The 13,249-nt window shown below is 46.9% G+C and overlaps 1 long non-coding RNA gene across 1 annotated transcript; it reads left to right on the top strand.

The window, feature by feature from the left end:
* The first annotated feature begins 505 nt into the window (after positions 1-505).
* On the top strand, positions 506-8,566 carry LOC138374803 (uncharacterized). The gene is made up of 3 exons (XR_011231404.1): positions 506-771; positions 3,056-3,210; positions 8,191-8,566. It is a non-coding gene; the product is annotated as an uncharacterized lncRNA (long non-coding RNA).
* Positions 8,567-13,249: the final 4,683 nt, after the last annotated feature.

Below are 13,249 nucleotides of genomic sequence, written 5' to 3'. Positions count from 1 at the left end.
AAAACAGCAGGTGAAGGTCTTCAACGTCAGCGAGCCCACATTAGATTTAAGTGAATCTCGCAGCTGGAAGTTATCTCCCAGATCTCGGATCCTTCCCTGTCACTTCACAGACAAGCAAACCCCGGAAAGCAGCTCTGGGAAAGGCTGGAGCACTCGCCCCTCCCCCTCGGGCCCGCGCCGCCGGCAGCCGTGCGCGCCCCGCCGCGGTCTGGGCCACCTACCTGCTGCTGAGCGGCCGGACTCGCACGCAGACCGCCACGGGGCCTTCCTCCGCCAGCTTTCTCACGCCAGGCCCCAGGAAAGTGGCCAAAACCCTCCGCCGCCGGCGCTTCAGGGCGCAAGGGCAGACCCGCCTTTAAGTTGAAAATTTCCAAAACGCCGCCTCTGATTGGGTCGCTGTCTCGTGACGTCATGGACGAGTCCACCTGCGGGGCGGTGCGGGGGAGCGCGATGGCAGGCGGCGCACACCTGACGTAGTCTGGCGGCGAGCGGGAGGGGTTCGCATGGACGGGATGGTGGCCTGACAGAGAGCGGCCGTCTCGGTAATAGCCGGACACTGCTATTTGCTAAAAGCCCCTGAACACTATCCTCCACCCCCTCCCTTGAAGAGTTTGCAATCTGTAGAAGAAACAAGGCAGGGACATGTACTTTTCCACTAAAAGAGAATTACGATTTTTTTTTTTTAAACCACACCAAGAGTTTGAAAAAGAAAGAAAGAAAGAAAAAAACCTCAAACGACGAAAGTTGAAACTCACTGGCCGGTCTAGAAAGGTAAGAAGCTCGTTGTGCTCCTGACAAACTATTTGAGTTTAGATTTTTTTTCTTTCTGTGTCTTTAACTCTTGTTTCCATAGGCTGTGAGTTTCTAAGAGGCTGACTTAGGGGAAAGAACTACTGAGGACTGGAAAAGTTCATTTAATGTGTTGATACTTTCATTAGCTGGAAGAGAAAGCTACTTTTTTTTTTTTTTTTTTTACCATATACAATTACTTTATTCTTGAAAGATCAAAGAAAATGTACAGCTTCAAAAGAAAGCACACCCCTGTTAAACTCTCTTATCTTTCTCAAGGCTTACAGCAGTCTGTGCCAAGATTTGTACACCAGCTTGAAACTTGGACATCCATGTTAAAACTTTAAAAACATTACTTGAATTACAACTACATAAGAAGTTTAAATGAAATTCTAAGTGAGCCCAACTATCACAGATCCTGAATTTCAGGATCATTAGGAGGATCGTGCAGGTCAGTCACCACTGCAGAACCATCGGTGCTCAAAGTTATGGCGTCAGCAATGAGTGACCTCATCCTTTCTTCTTTACCACCTAACTGGTTCAAACTGGGTAAGCAAGGAGCCTATGCAGAGGCACACAGAACTTATCTCCAACACTGAGCTATTCTAAATACAGAATCTCTTTCCCCAAAATAGTGCTTGGTTTTCCTTTGTCTTAAACACAGTATTTTCCCCTTCCTCTCCCCAATCTGAGGGGGATACATTCCAAGCCCCCTAGTGGATGCTGGAAACCACAGGTAGTACTGAACCCTCTATATGCTATACAAGAATTTCTTTTTCCTTTGTCACAGTTTTACTGAGGAAGACTTTCACTTAACGTAGATCTTAGCAACCTCAGCATATAATTTTTTTCTTTCCTTATTAAGTCTAGAACTTTCATTTTTCTGCCTAAAGGAAGCACTTTACAGTTTCTCGTTGGCATATCGAATTGCCAGCACCACTATTCTTGAGTTTGGGGACCACTATTATGTAGTATTTATTTAATTCTACTATTAAGTCTATTAAGTAAAATAAGAGTTACTTGAACACAAACACCGTGGAACCAGGACAGAGGATTTGATCTGATCATGGACATGGTTACTAAGTGCCTAATAGGCTGGTAGCATGTGTAGCAGAGACGCACTGGACCAAAGGATGATTCACCTACTGTGTGGGGTGGTGAGAGATTTCAGTACAGAAAGAACAGTGTGCAATTTAAGACTTATGAGTTGTTTATTTCTGGAATTTTCCATTTAATATTTTTGGACCATGGATGACCATAGGTAACTGAAACTGTGGAAAGTGAAACCCTGGATAAGGGGGGACAACTGTATGTATCGTAGAAGGTACTAACATTTTCTTTAAAAGTGGTTTCAGTCCTTTTCTGCTTTGATACAGGGAATATAAATAATTATCCGCTATCCCTCGACAATAATGTGAAACAAAGCACTTAGTAATTGTTCATAGTTTAGAGGAGTCAAAAAATCTACTGATTTAAAAAATTTATTAATATTTAGAAAGTAATTTGTCAATATTGATAAAAAATGAAGACACGTATGCTTTTTATGCCAGCAATTGTACTTTTAAGAATTTATGTATGGATATATTTGAAAAAGTATGTGTATATTAAATGTATACATGAATATGCATACACGTATACAAGACTATTAATTCCAGCATTCTTTACAAGAACAAATGACTAGAAACACATTAAATGCCAGTAAATATGGCACTAGTTAAATGGATGACATTACACTCATACCCAATGGAACACTACGTAGCCAGTAAAAGTAATGATATAGCTCTTTATGTGTACTTTTGAAAGCTAGTCATGATACCTATTAACTAAAGGAAACCTAAGGTGTAGAATTGTGTGCATATTGGTATTTTCAAAAGATATTTATATGTGTGGATATGCGTATATAATTTCTGGAAAGATACACAGATATGCCAGTTTTTTGCAGAGTGAGCACTGAATTAGATAATAGATCTTTTATTGAATATAATTTTATAGTTATTAATATTGTAACCATGCAAATATTAAGTAGTTTTTTTCAATTTAAAGAAACTAGTCACTAGATAAGAGTGTGAAATAAAAATAAGTCTTACTTATTCAAGATTTGTTTTGGTTAACCAGTTGTGAACTAGTATAGAATATTTTTTTTAATTGCTAAACTATGAGGACACTTGGCTGTATCTAATAAGACCCAGAGTTAAGGAAGGTATGTTTTAACTGTTTTTGTTTTTAATGGTGGGCTAATATTGCACATGTTAATATTTACTTGAAGGGAAGGATGCTATCAAGAGGAAGAAGGACATGATCAATGAAAGTCTCTGATGAGACAAAAGGGAATTGGTCCAAGAGTACAGAGGAGGCATCAGCCTTTCAGCGTTGTGCTTCTGGTTGTTGCCGTGGCTGTCTTTGTTGCCATCACCATTGCAGGTAACATTTATCAAATATTTACTATATGCCAGGCTCTCTACTATATGCTCTATAACCATTTTTTCATTTAAATTGTCAAAATTGTTCGTCAAGAAATAGTGACTGAGCTCGAGTACTGAGAAGAAAACTAAAGCCAAATCAGGAAAGAGAAGAGAGGGGGAGGGGGAGCCAGGAGTAGGGGTGCTAGTTTCTTAGGAAACACATTCTTGTGGGACGAAGCAGACAATACAGAATAAATGAGTAAAATAATTCATGGTGGGAGGAGGGGACACTCTAGATGGGAAATTCAAGAAAGGCCTGGGGAGGTGAACTTTGAGGTAAAACTTACGTGATGAGGATAAGAGAGAGGGTGTACCAGACAGAGGGTGAACCCGTGGTTGTCTGAGTTTGTCATGGGTCTGAGACACAGAAGGAAGGCCCCTGTGGCTGGAGCATTTGGGGCAATGGAGAGAGGTGGGCGGGGCCAGATCCTGTGGGGACTTGTGGGCTGTGATAAAACACTTGGATCTTATTCTCATGGTGAGAGGAAGCCTGGGGAGGGTTTTAAGCAAGAGAGTAAAAAGGGATTTATTAATTCCTTCAAACAAGAATTTCTTTATTTCACTATGAAAACGGAAGCTTCCAGAAGAGACTCTGCACTAGCTCCTGTCAACCTATCTGTCCACCTACCTGTGCCTGTGGCCACATACCTGCCTTCCCGGTTGTGTCTAGATGAACAACCATTATCCCCCCCTGAAGATCTCTCCATGTGTACACTAGATCCTTTCCCCTCCTTACTCCTCTCTCTTCTGCCTCGGCATCTTCTCCTGCTCTAATAAGCCAGTCTCAGCAGCAAACATATGGCGTAATTTCTCCCATCTTAGATATCTAATAGGTACTCTAAACTTAAAATGTCCAACACTGATTCATAATCTCTTTCTCACCAACTGCTTTCTCAGCAGTTTTCTGCATCTCAATTGAGGGCACGTCCATCATCCTTCCAGGTATCCAGTCATGCTGCTCAACTTCTCCTTTTCTCTCAAAGTCTGCATTCGATGTACCTGAAAATTCTGTGGGGCTACCTTGAGAATATTCCCAAATATGACCATTTGTCACAGCTTATGCTAGCCACCTGGTACAAAATGCCATCATCTGACACTGAACTCATCTCTGTTTCTACCTTTTCCCACCTCCACTGCCAGTCTATTCTCAACCTAGCAATTTGAGGGAGCCTTTAAAAAATGTAAGTTGGGTCATACCTCTCCTCTCTGAAGACCCCCAAAGCTTCCCCTGTACCCTCTGATTCTCTAAAAATAAAACACAAGTCTTGCATTTGTCTCCCAGGCCTTATGTGATCTTGTTCCTTATCAGTACTCTGGCCTTACACACCAGCCACACTGGCCTCTTGTCAGTTTTGTTTTCCTTTTAATTTCTCCTCTCTCTTGAAGAATAATTTTGCCAGATATATAACTCTAGGTTGGTGGGTTTTTTTTTTTTCAATAATTTAGATATTTCACTCCACTCATTTTTGCTTGCATGGTTTCTAACAAAGTAGTCAGCTGTAATTTTTTTATTATTTTCTTTTAGAAACATATATATATTTTTAAAAATAGAGATGGGGTCTCGCTGTGGTGCCCAGGCTAGTCTCAAACTCCTGGCCGCAAAAGTGATCCTCCCACGTCAGCCTTCCAAAGTGCTGGGATTACAGGTGTGAGCCACTGCACCTGGCCTGGCATTTTCTTGAATCCTATACAGACTTCCTCTTAAGGCCTTTGTGCTGGTTGTTCTTTCTGGCTGGTAGGCACTTACTCCGATACCCGTGTGTCCTCCTTCCCATTGAATCCAATATGTGGTTAAATGTCATCCTCTCAAAGCTTTCTCTGCATAAAACAGCAACTCACTTGTATGTTACTTATGTTCCTTTGACCTTCTCCTTTTTAAATATCACTTATAACTTTTAGACATTGTATGTATGTATTAATTTATGTATATATTATCTGCCTCCTCTCACTAGAGTGTCAACTCTATGAGGTCAGTGACAGTTTTGTTTACTCCTTATCCACTGCACCTAGAAAGATGCTTGGCACAGAATAAACATTCAATTAAAATATTGCTTATTCCATCACTCAATAAATACTTATTGGCATAATTTATGGAAAGATATATAGAATGTACCTAGCTTCCTTTGGCGAGAAGGACTGAGTTGGAAATAGATTTACCTTTCATTGTATACTATTTCATAATTAATATTTTAACCATAAAAATTAGTTTCTCTCAACTTAAAAAAAATAGTTAATAGATAAAAACAGGATATAAAATAGAGTGTACTCATTCAAGATTTGTTTTGTTATCCAAATGTGAGCTAGTGTACACTACCCTTTTTGTGGCTATATTGTGAAGATGTTGGGCTGTAGCTAATAAGGTAATCTAGAGTTAAGGAAGGTATGCTTTAATTTAAATTGAGTGGTCACGGCAGGCACAAAGATTACATAACTCATCTGAAGTTATGTAATTTCTGGAAAGAGATGCTTAACATTTGGATGCATAAAACTTCTCTGGTAGGTAATTATTAGTAAAGTTTTACTGATTAACTCTTTTCTTACTGGAAAGATTAATGAATGTGTATGATCAAAAAGTTCAAGTTTTACAATAAGATCCACAGTGAAAAATAAATCTCATATTTAACCCCTAAGATGCCAGTTTGCCTCCCTGTAGGCAACTGTGTCATTTCCTAAAGGATTCTCCTCAAAATAATGTACAGATATGCACATATATGCATCTTTTTCTATATTTAGTATCTTTTTACATAAATAGTTAGCTGTTATACATACTGTAGTACACTTTGCTTAAAATGTGATCTTTATTCTAATATTTTCATTTTATTTATTAAAATAAATATAATTTATAAAATTTTATTAAAATTTTAATACTTTCATTCAGTTCAAGAAGGAAAAGTGAATTTCTGAGGCATGTTAATCGCACACACTTCCGTGTTGATGTTTCAACTGCTGGTTTTTCCCCACAAACGGAATTACTTAATGCTGAAGCTGTAGAGGGCAGTGTAGTCCTTCCAAAAGCATGGTGTATCCTTGGATAGTGTTTTGAAGATCGTGAATGTGGTGCAAAGTTTAGAATTTGGAGAAGCTCCTGGTACTAAAAAAATGCATCAGTTCAAATTATTCACCCATGCTCTTTTATGCATTTCGCATAAAATTATTTGCAATATGTTTATGTTATCTATCATGCTATCACCTTCCATAGGAGTAATTTTTGCTTAATAGATACAATGCTTATTTCAAAGGTCATTTTTAGCTCCAATAAGTGTATGATGTCTTCATTAAAAAAAAAAACTTGAATTGTTAAGACAGTAGATTTTTCATGTTCTCACCACAAAAAAGTATATGAGGTAATGCATATGTTAGTTTGGTTTAGCCATTCCACAACATATACATATTGTAAAACATTATGTTGTACACCGTAAATGTATGCAATTTTGTCAACTAAAAAAATAAATAATAACATTTAAAAAATGAATTTCAAATTGAGGATGGGTGAGTGTCAAATTGAATATGGATGCGTGAGGGGGTAGGAAAAGTGATCTGCGTTACAGAAAACATCCAAGGTAGTCACAACGTGGCAGACAATGATGGCAGTCCACCGAATCCATTCTCCTCTTTCTGGCAAGAAACCAAGACTGCATCGTTAGCCTGTCTTGCTGTTAGTGTCTTGCAGTGAGGGGCCACCGCTAGGCCTAGATAAGAAAAACTTCACAGGTGCATTTTTCCTCACTTGTCATTGGTCAGCATCTTTTCCTCTTTGACGACTCCAAACCTTCACCACTCTCCTCAAGCCCAGGTTTTCTTCTCATTTTTACTGAGAACTCAGGGTCATCAGGCAAGATGTCTCCACTCCTAACTCTCCGACCCTACCTCTTGCACCCCTGCAGACCTACATCCCCACCAATTCTTCCCTCTTGTCACGCACTTGCAGAGTGAAGTATTCATTGTGTTTGAAGTGCGTCCTTCCGCTTATACCCTTGGTTCCTTCCTCTACAGTCTCCTCCAGGATCCTGATCCAGCCATTAGTTGCTCTCTATTTCAGAAAAATGCTAGAAAACAACAAAAATGAAAAATAATTTGCAATTCCACTACTTTAAAACAATTATCTAAAGTTGTTAAGTGAACATTTGTTCTATCACCCACTCATCAAATTCCATCTTCCCCAAGGTGGCCTATGTTAAGTTCCTTTGTGACATTTTCTTGAGTATATGCAAGAAATCTATATGTATAAATAACCACACACTTTTATGTTTCCGAGAATGGAGTCATTATGTAGTTACTGAGGTAAAATTTGGCTTACACTACCAAGTCAATATGTAGATTTGTCTTATATATTGGTTGCATAATACTCAATTATATGGTGGCAATGTAGTTTATTCAGTCATTTCTTTATGTATATTTAGATTGTTTCAAATTTTTCAATGTTGCTTATAATACAAAAATCCAGCTGCACATATATACCCTTACACACTTAGGCTTTTATTTTCATGACCTAGATTGCTAGAAGTTGAAATGCTGATGCAAATGATGTCCTTGTTTTGAATTATAGCAAGTACTACTAAATTACTTCTCAAATAATTTGTTCGAAGTATACTACAAGCAACAATATGTAAATATCCACTTCCCCATTTCTTCACCATCACTAGATATTAATATTTTCAGTTTTTGTCAATTTTAAGAGGAAAAAAGATATTTATTATTACTTTAATTTGTGTTAGCTTTGTGCAAAAGTAATTGTGGTTTTAGCACTGCTAACATTTGCCGTTTGATATTGGAATAAATTCTTAAATAAATATGGTTATGTTATATATTATTTTAATCCACATTTCTCACTTTATGTTTTTTTGCTAAGGACTTAGTATCTGCTGTTTATTTTATATTTATTTTAGACAATGGAAATGATGTTATACAAAAAGAAAATTCAAATGATTTTATTATTCAGGTTGACAATGGGTCATAAAGCAGCGGAGACAACTCACAACATCAACAACGCATTTGGCCCAGAAACTGCTAAGGAATGTACAGTGCAGTGGTGGTTTAAGAAGTTTTGCAAGGAGACGAGAGCCCTGAAGAAGAGGAGCGCAGTGGCCGACCATCAGAAGTTGACGACAAACAATTGAGAGCAATGATTGAAGCTGATCCTCTTACAAATACAGGAGAAGTTGCCGAAGAACTCAATGTTGAGCATTCATTCTGTGGTCATTTGGCATTTGAAACAAATTGCAAAGGTGAACAAGCTCAGTAAGGGGGTGCTTCATGAGCTGTCTGAAAATCAAAAAAAATCATCATTTTGTAGTGTCATCTCTTATTGTGCACGAAAACAACGAAACCCACCATCTCTAATGAAATTACAATAAAATAAAATAAAGCTCAGAAAAAAAAAAAAAAAGTACTATGTAGTGAGACCGATCCTAAGAACACGGGCTCGGGGAAGGAAGTCACTACCACGGTATAAAATTGTATAAACGTTACCCGTTTCTGTGTGCGTGCGTTTTCTGAGAAATGACCCCCTTTTGCTATGGGGCCGGGACTGGAGTCCCAGTTTGGGACCATAGGATTCCCCGCACTCGACTCCTGACTGATTCGACCTAGGGTTAGCTCTGTGTAAACACTCTTTAGACGTGGGTGTTTTATGGATTTCTGTCCTTCGGGAGAAACGACTGGCCCGGGTACAGGAGTGAGTGAATGTACCGACCGTCTTCTCCCATCTCTCTCTCTCTCTCTCTCTCCCTCCCACACACAGGCACACGCGCACGCGCACGCGCACGCGCGCACACACACACACACACACACACACACACGCCGTTTCCGGGAGCGCCCACTTCATGCGCTTCGGTCCACCGTGACAGATAGTCCAACTGTCTGTCCAATCATCGTGAGTGGCTGCGCCTAGGCCCCGCTCTGAACCTCTCCGTACTGTTCGTGTGTCTTCAGCAGGTCCTGCCTCCACCCGTGGCATCTAGCACGGGCCGATGGGTCCCTGTCCTCTCTCCCTGCCGTGGACGCCCCCCTCCGGCCCCCCGCCCCCGGGGGCTCTCTGGTCGACTAGTGGTGGGGAGTGTGCCCGAGGGCTGAGAGACGTGGTCCGAGAGGGGCCGGGAGGAGGCCTGCGACCCAGTGTGTACCCACTCCCGCCCCCACGCTCCCTCCCCCACGAGGGAGCCCGTCCTTTCCAGGCTGACACTTGGATCGGTGGATGACGGGGGTCACCTGGCGGCGGGCGAGCGTTATGGGAAAATCCGGTAGGCGTGTTGCGACGTCCTGCCACAGAGATGGCTCTGGCGACAGCCTCGGGCCGCCCCACCCTGGCCTCCGGCCAGGCCCCGTGAATGTGTTCTCTTTGTCCCCGACTTCTTTCTTTGTTTCACCAGCCGGCGTGCTCTGAGAATGTGAAGTGTATCATAGTTCCACCCTGGGTTTCATGATCCTAAGATAGGAAGGGGTTTTATGATTCCACGACAGAAAGGTTTTCTCATCCTATCATCTCTCCCCCCCCCTTCTTTCTTTCTTTCTTTCTTTCTTTCTTTCTCTTCCTCCTTCTGCCTTTTCTTTACTTCTTTGTTGTTTCCTTCTTTCAGTCTTCCTGTCTTCCTTCCTGCCTGCCTGCCTTCCTTCCTTCCGTATTTCTTTCCATTTTTCTTTCCTCTCTTCCTTTCTCCTGTTATCCTGTGTTTCTATCTCTGTTTTTTCCATCTTTCTTCCCCCTTTCTACTTTCCTACCTTCTTTCTTTCTCATTCTCTCCTTTCTCTCTCCTTCCTTCTTCCTTTCTGTCTCTTTCTATACTTTCTCTCTCCTTCCTTCTCTCTATCTTTTTCTCTTTCCATCTTTCCGTGCTCTTTCTTTTTCTCTCTTAATTTCCTTTCTTTTTCTTTTCTTTCTTTCCCTCCTTCTGTCTGTCTGTCTGTCTGTCTTTCTTTCTTTCTTCTTTCTTTCTGCTTCCATCCTTCCTCCCTTTTTCTCATTCTCTTTCTTTCTGCCTGTCTTTTCTTTCCTTATTTCTTCTTTCCTTCTGTCTTTCTGTGTTTCCTATCTCCTTCCTCCCTTCCTTTTTCTTTCTTCCCCGTGCCCTCTTCCTGTCTTTTCTTATTTACTGTTTTTTTCTTTCTGACTTTCTCTCTCTGTTTCTCCGTCTCTTTTCTTTCTGTTCTTTTCCTTTCTCTCCCTTTCTCTGTTTCTGTTTCTGCCTGTCTGTCTCTCGGCTATGTTGTGGTCTGTGCAGAGACGGGTTTGGTGGACGATGTCGGTGGTCGGGCCGACCCATCCTTTCTTTGATCCCAGTGCTAGCCAGGCCGGGGCCTGCTTAGCTTCCAAGATCAGACGAGATTGGGCGCGTTCAGGGTGGCGTGGCCCTAGACTGACCCGTCATTTTTCGATGGCTTCCGTGGGGAGTAGGGGGACTGTGTTTGATGCCCCCGGGGGACCTTCTGGACTCTGAAATGATGGGCTCCAGAGGGTTGCCCCGTGTTTTGCAGCAGACCTCTGGTGGCTGGCGCCGGTTGTGGTCGGGCTCCACCTGGCGGCCGCTTTTCTACAAGTCTCTTGTCCTCTGAATCTTCGGTGCAGCAGGCAAAGCAGGGGACAGTCCCCGATGCGAGCGAGGCTGAGTTCCGGGAAGCAAGCAGCCTTCGCGGGGCCATCTGGTTCGTGCCGGGACGCCGGCTGGGACATCTGGGAGGCAGAGCTTGGGCCTGCAGGGCTGTGTGGCGGGAGGACGTTGTCGCCGCGCTTCCAGGCTCAGCCAGCCAGGCGGCTTGCGGGGCTGCCCGGGCAGGTCGACTAGCACGCTGTGGCCGCTTTGGAGACCCGACCCACCCCGCGGGGACAGGAAGGAGACGGCACACGCGGGCGGGAGAGGAGGGTGTCCGGCGACCGGCCGCCGTCCCGTGCATGCGTGTCCCTCTCCCTCGGCCTCGCCTTTCCTACCCATTTTCCCTGGTTCCCGCTCAGGAGGCAGGGACAGCCCTGTGAGTGGCACCCAGTCGTCCGTGGCTTCTTCCGAGTCCTACTCTGGGGGCGCGGACCGGGCCCTGGGTGGCGCGGGTGGCCGGCGAGGGCGACCCCTGTCGGCCCGCGGGCGCTCGTGGGCCGCGGCGGTCCCGTCCCGATGTTTTCTCCTCCACAAGTCCCCGTGCTGGGGCCGGGGACCGGGCCCTGGGTGGCCCTGGGTGGCGCGGGTGGCCGGCGAGGGCGACCCCTGTCGGCCCGCGGGCGCTCGTGGGCCGCGGCGGTCCCGTCCCGATGTTTTCTCCTCCACAAGTCCCCGTGCTGGGGCCGGGGACCGGGCCCTGGGTGGCCCTGGGTGGCCGGCGAGGGCGACCCCTGTCGGCCCGCGGCCGCTCGTGGGCCGTGGCGGTCCCGTCCCGATGTTTTCTCCTCCACAAGTCCCCGTGCTGGGCCCTGGGTGGCGCGCGTGGACGGTGAGGGCCTCCCTGGCCCTCTACGCCACGGGGGCCGACCAGATGTCCCTGAGTGCCCCTTGTCTGCTGGCGCTGGGGACGTGCTGGGGACAGGTGGCCGTGTCGAGTGTCGTGGGGGCAGGCGTGTTCAAGTGGCTCGGTCCCCGTCTTCCTGCGCGGTGTTTTTGATCACCTCATATCGTCATCTTCCGCCTGCAGGTTAGTACTGACACGCTGTCCTTCGGCGACTGTCGCTGGAGGGGTTGGGCCTCCGCACGCGGACAGGGTTCTGGGTTCGTGGGGATCCAGCGCCCTGCCCTGTTCCCTTTGAGCTGACCGCCTGGGCCCGCGCGCCGGCTCTAGGGCGTCGGAGTGTCCCGACGGTGGTGCCCGCCTCTCGCGTTGGTCTCTTGTCCCCTCGAGAGACGGCACCCGGGGGGGGGGAGGTTTGCGGCAACCTTCCCCCTTACCCCGCTGGCTCTGTGCCGTTGCGTGTCAGGCGGTCCTCGTCTTTGGGTTGTGCTTGGGAGGCGGGGCTGGCGAGGCTGAAGCGGGCTCCTCGGATCGCTGTCCTCGCCGGCCTGACTGACCTCCCCCAACCCTCCCCGTCCTCGGGGCCTGATCGATGTGGTGACGTCGTGCTCTCCCGGGCCTTGAGCCGCGTGCCAGGCGAGGGACGGTCCATTCGTGGTGAATGGTGGCCGCTCTTCTCGTTCTGCCCGCGGGCACCTCACCTCTCCTTCCCCGCCTGTGGGCGGTGCGTGGGAGGCGCGGGTGCGAGACTATCCGGCCCGACCGCGGTCGCCCCGCCCTCGGCCTCGTGGCGTTGGCGGGGGGTCGTGAGTCCTCTTGACGCAGCGGGCAGCCCTCGCTCGCCCTGTGTGGCTGTTGCCTGGCCGGGGTCCCCCCTGCCCGTGACGGACGGGTGCGGGGCCGTGCCGCCCGCCCGGTCGCGCGCCCCGTTTGGCGCGCGGCTGCTGGGTCTGCGTGGCCCTTTTGTGGTGCCCCCGGAGCGCACCGGGTTGTTCTCCAAGGTGCCCGAAACCGAGCGGTGGTTGTCGTCCTCGTTCCCGGCGTCCCCCTCTGGTCGCCGCTGCAGCGTCTGCTGCGTTGGGTACACCCTCGAGCAGCGTGCTTGGGGTTGGGGGGGGTCGAGGCGGGCAAGCCTAGAGGCATCCTCCTGCGCTGCGTGGGCGGGCGGGGGGCGTTGTCTCGGCGTCCCCACGATGTGTGCGTGGCGGACTTCGAAAGGCGAGCGCACGGCTTGTGCTCTTCCCACCCTGCCCGAGGTGGGGTGGTTGCACGGTCGTGTGGGCGATCGTGGTGGGGCCGGGCCGGCGACGTGGTGCCGGCCGGCCCCGTGGGGGGCCTCTGCCACCGGCCTGGTCTGCCTCGGTGACCCCTCTCCCATACCGACGGGGGAGTGTCCCCCTCGAAGTGAGGTGGCTTTTGGACCAGGGGCCCCGACCGCGAACGCTCAGGAGTCGCCAACCGTGCGTGTTTTGCCCCATGCCGCAGACCCCCCCACACCTCCCCGGGGCGTGCCTGAACGCCTCCGCCCAGGGCCCTTACGGGGGCGACCGGGGGTCGGGGGCGATCCACCT

Source organism: Eulemur rufifrons, chromosome 24 (genome assembly GCF_041146395.1).
Source record: "Eulemur rufifrons isolate Redbay chromosome 24, OSU_ERuf_1, whole genome shotgun sequence".
In the NCBI taxonomy this organism is placed as follows: domain Eukaryota; kingdom Metazoa; phylum Chordata; class Mammalia; order Primates; family Lemuridae; genus Eulemur; species Eulemur rufifrons.
This window is presented reverse-complemented; position numbering and strand designations above follow the sequence as displayed.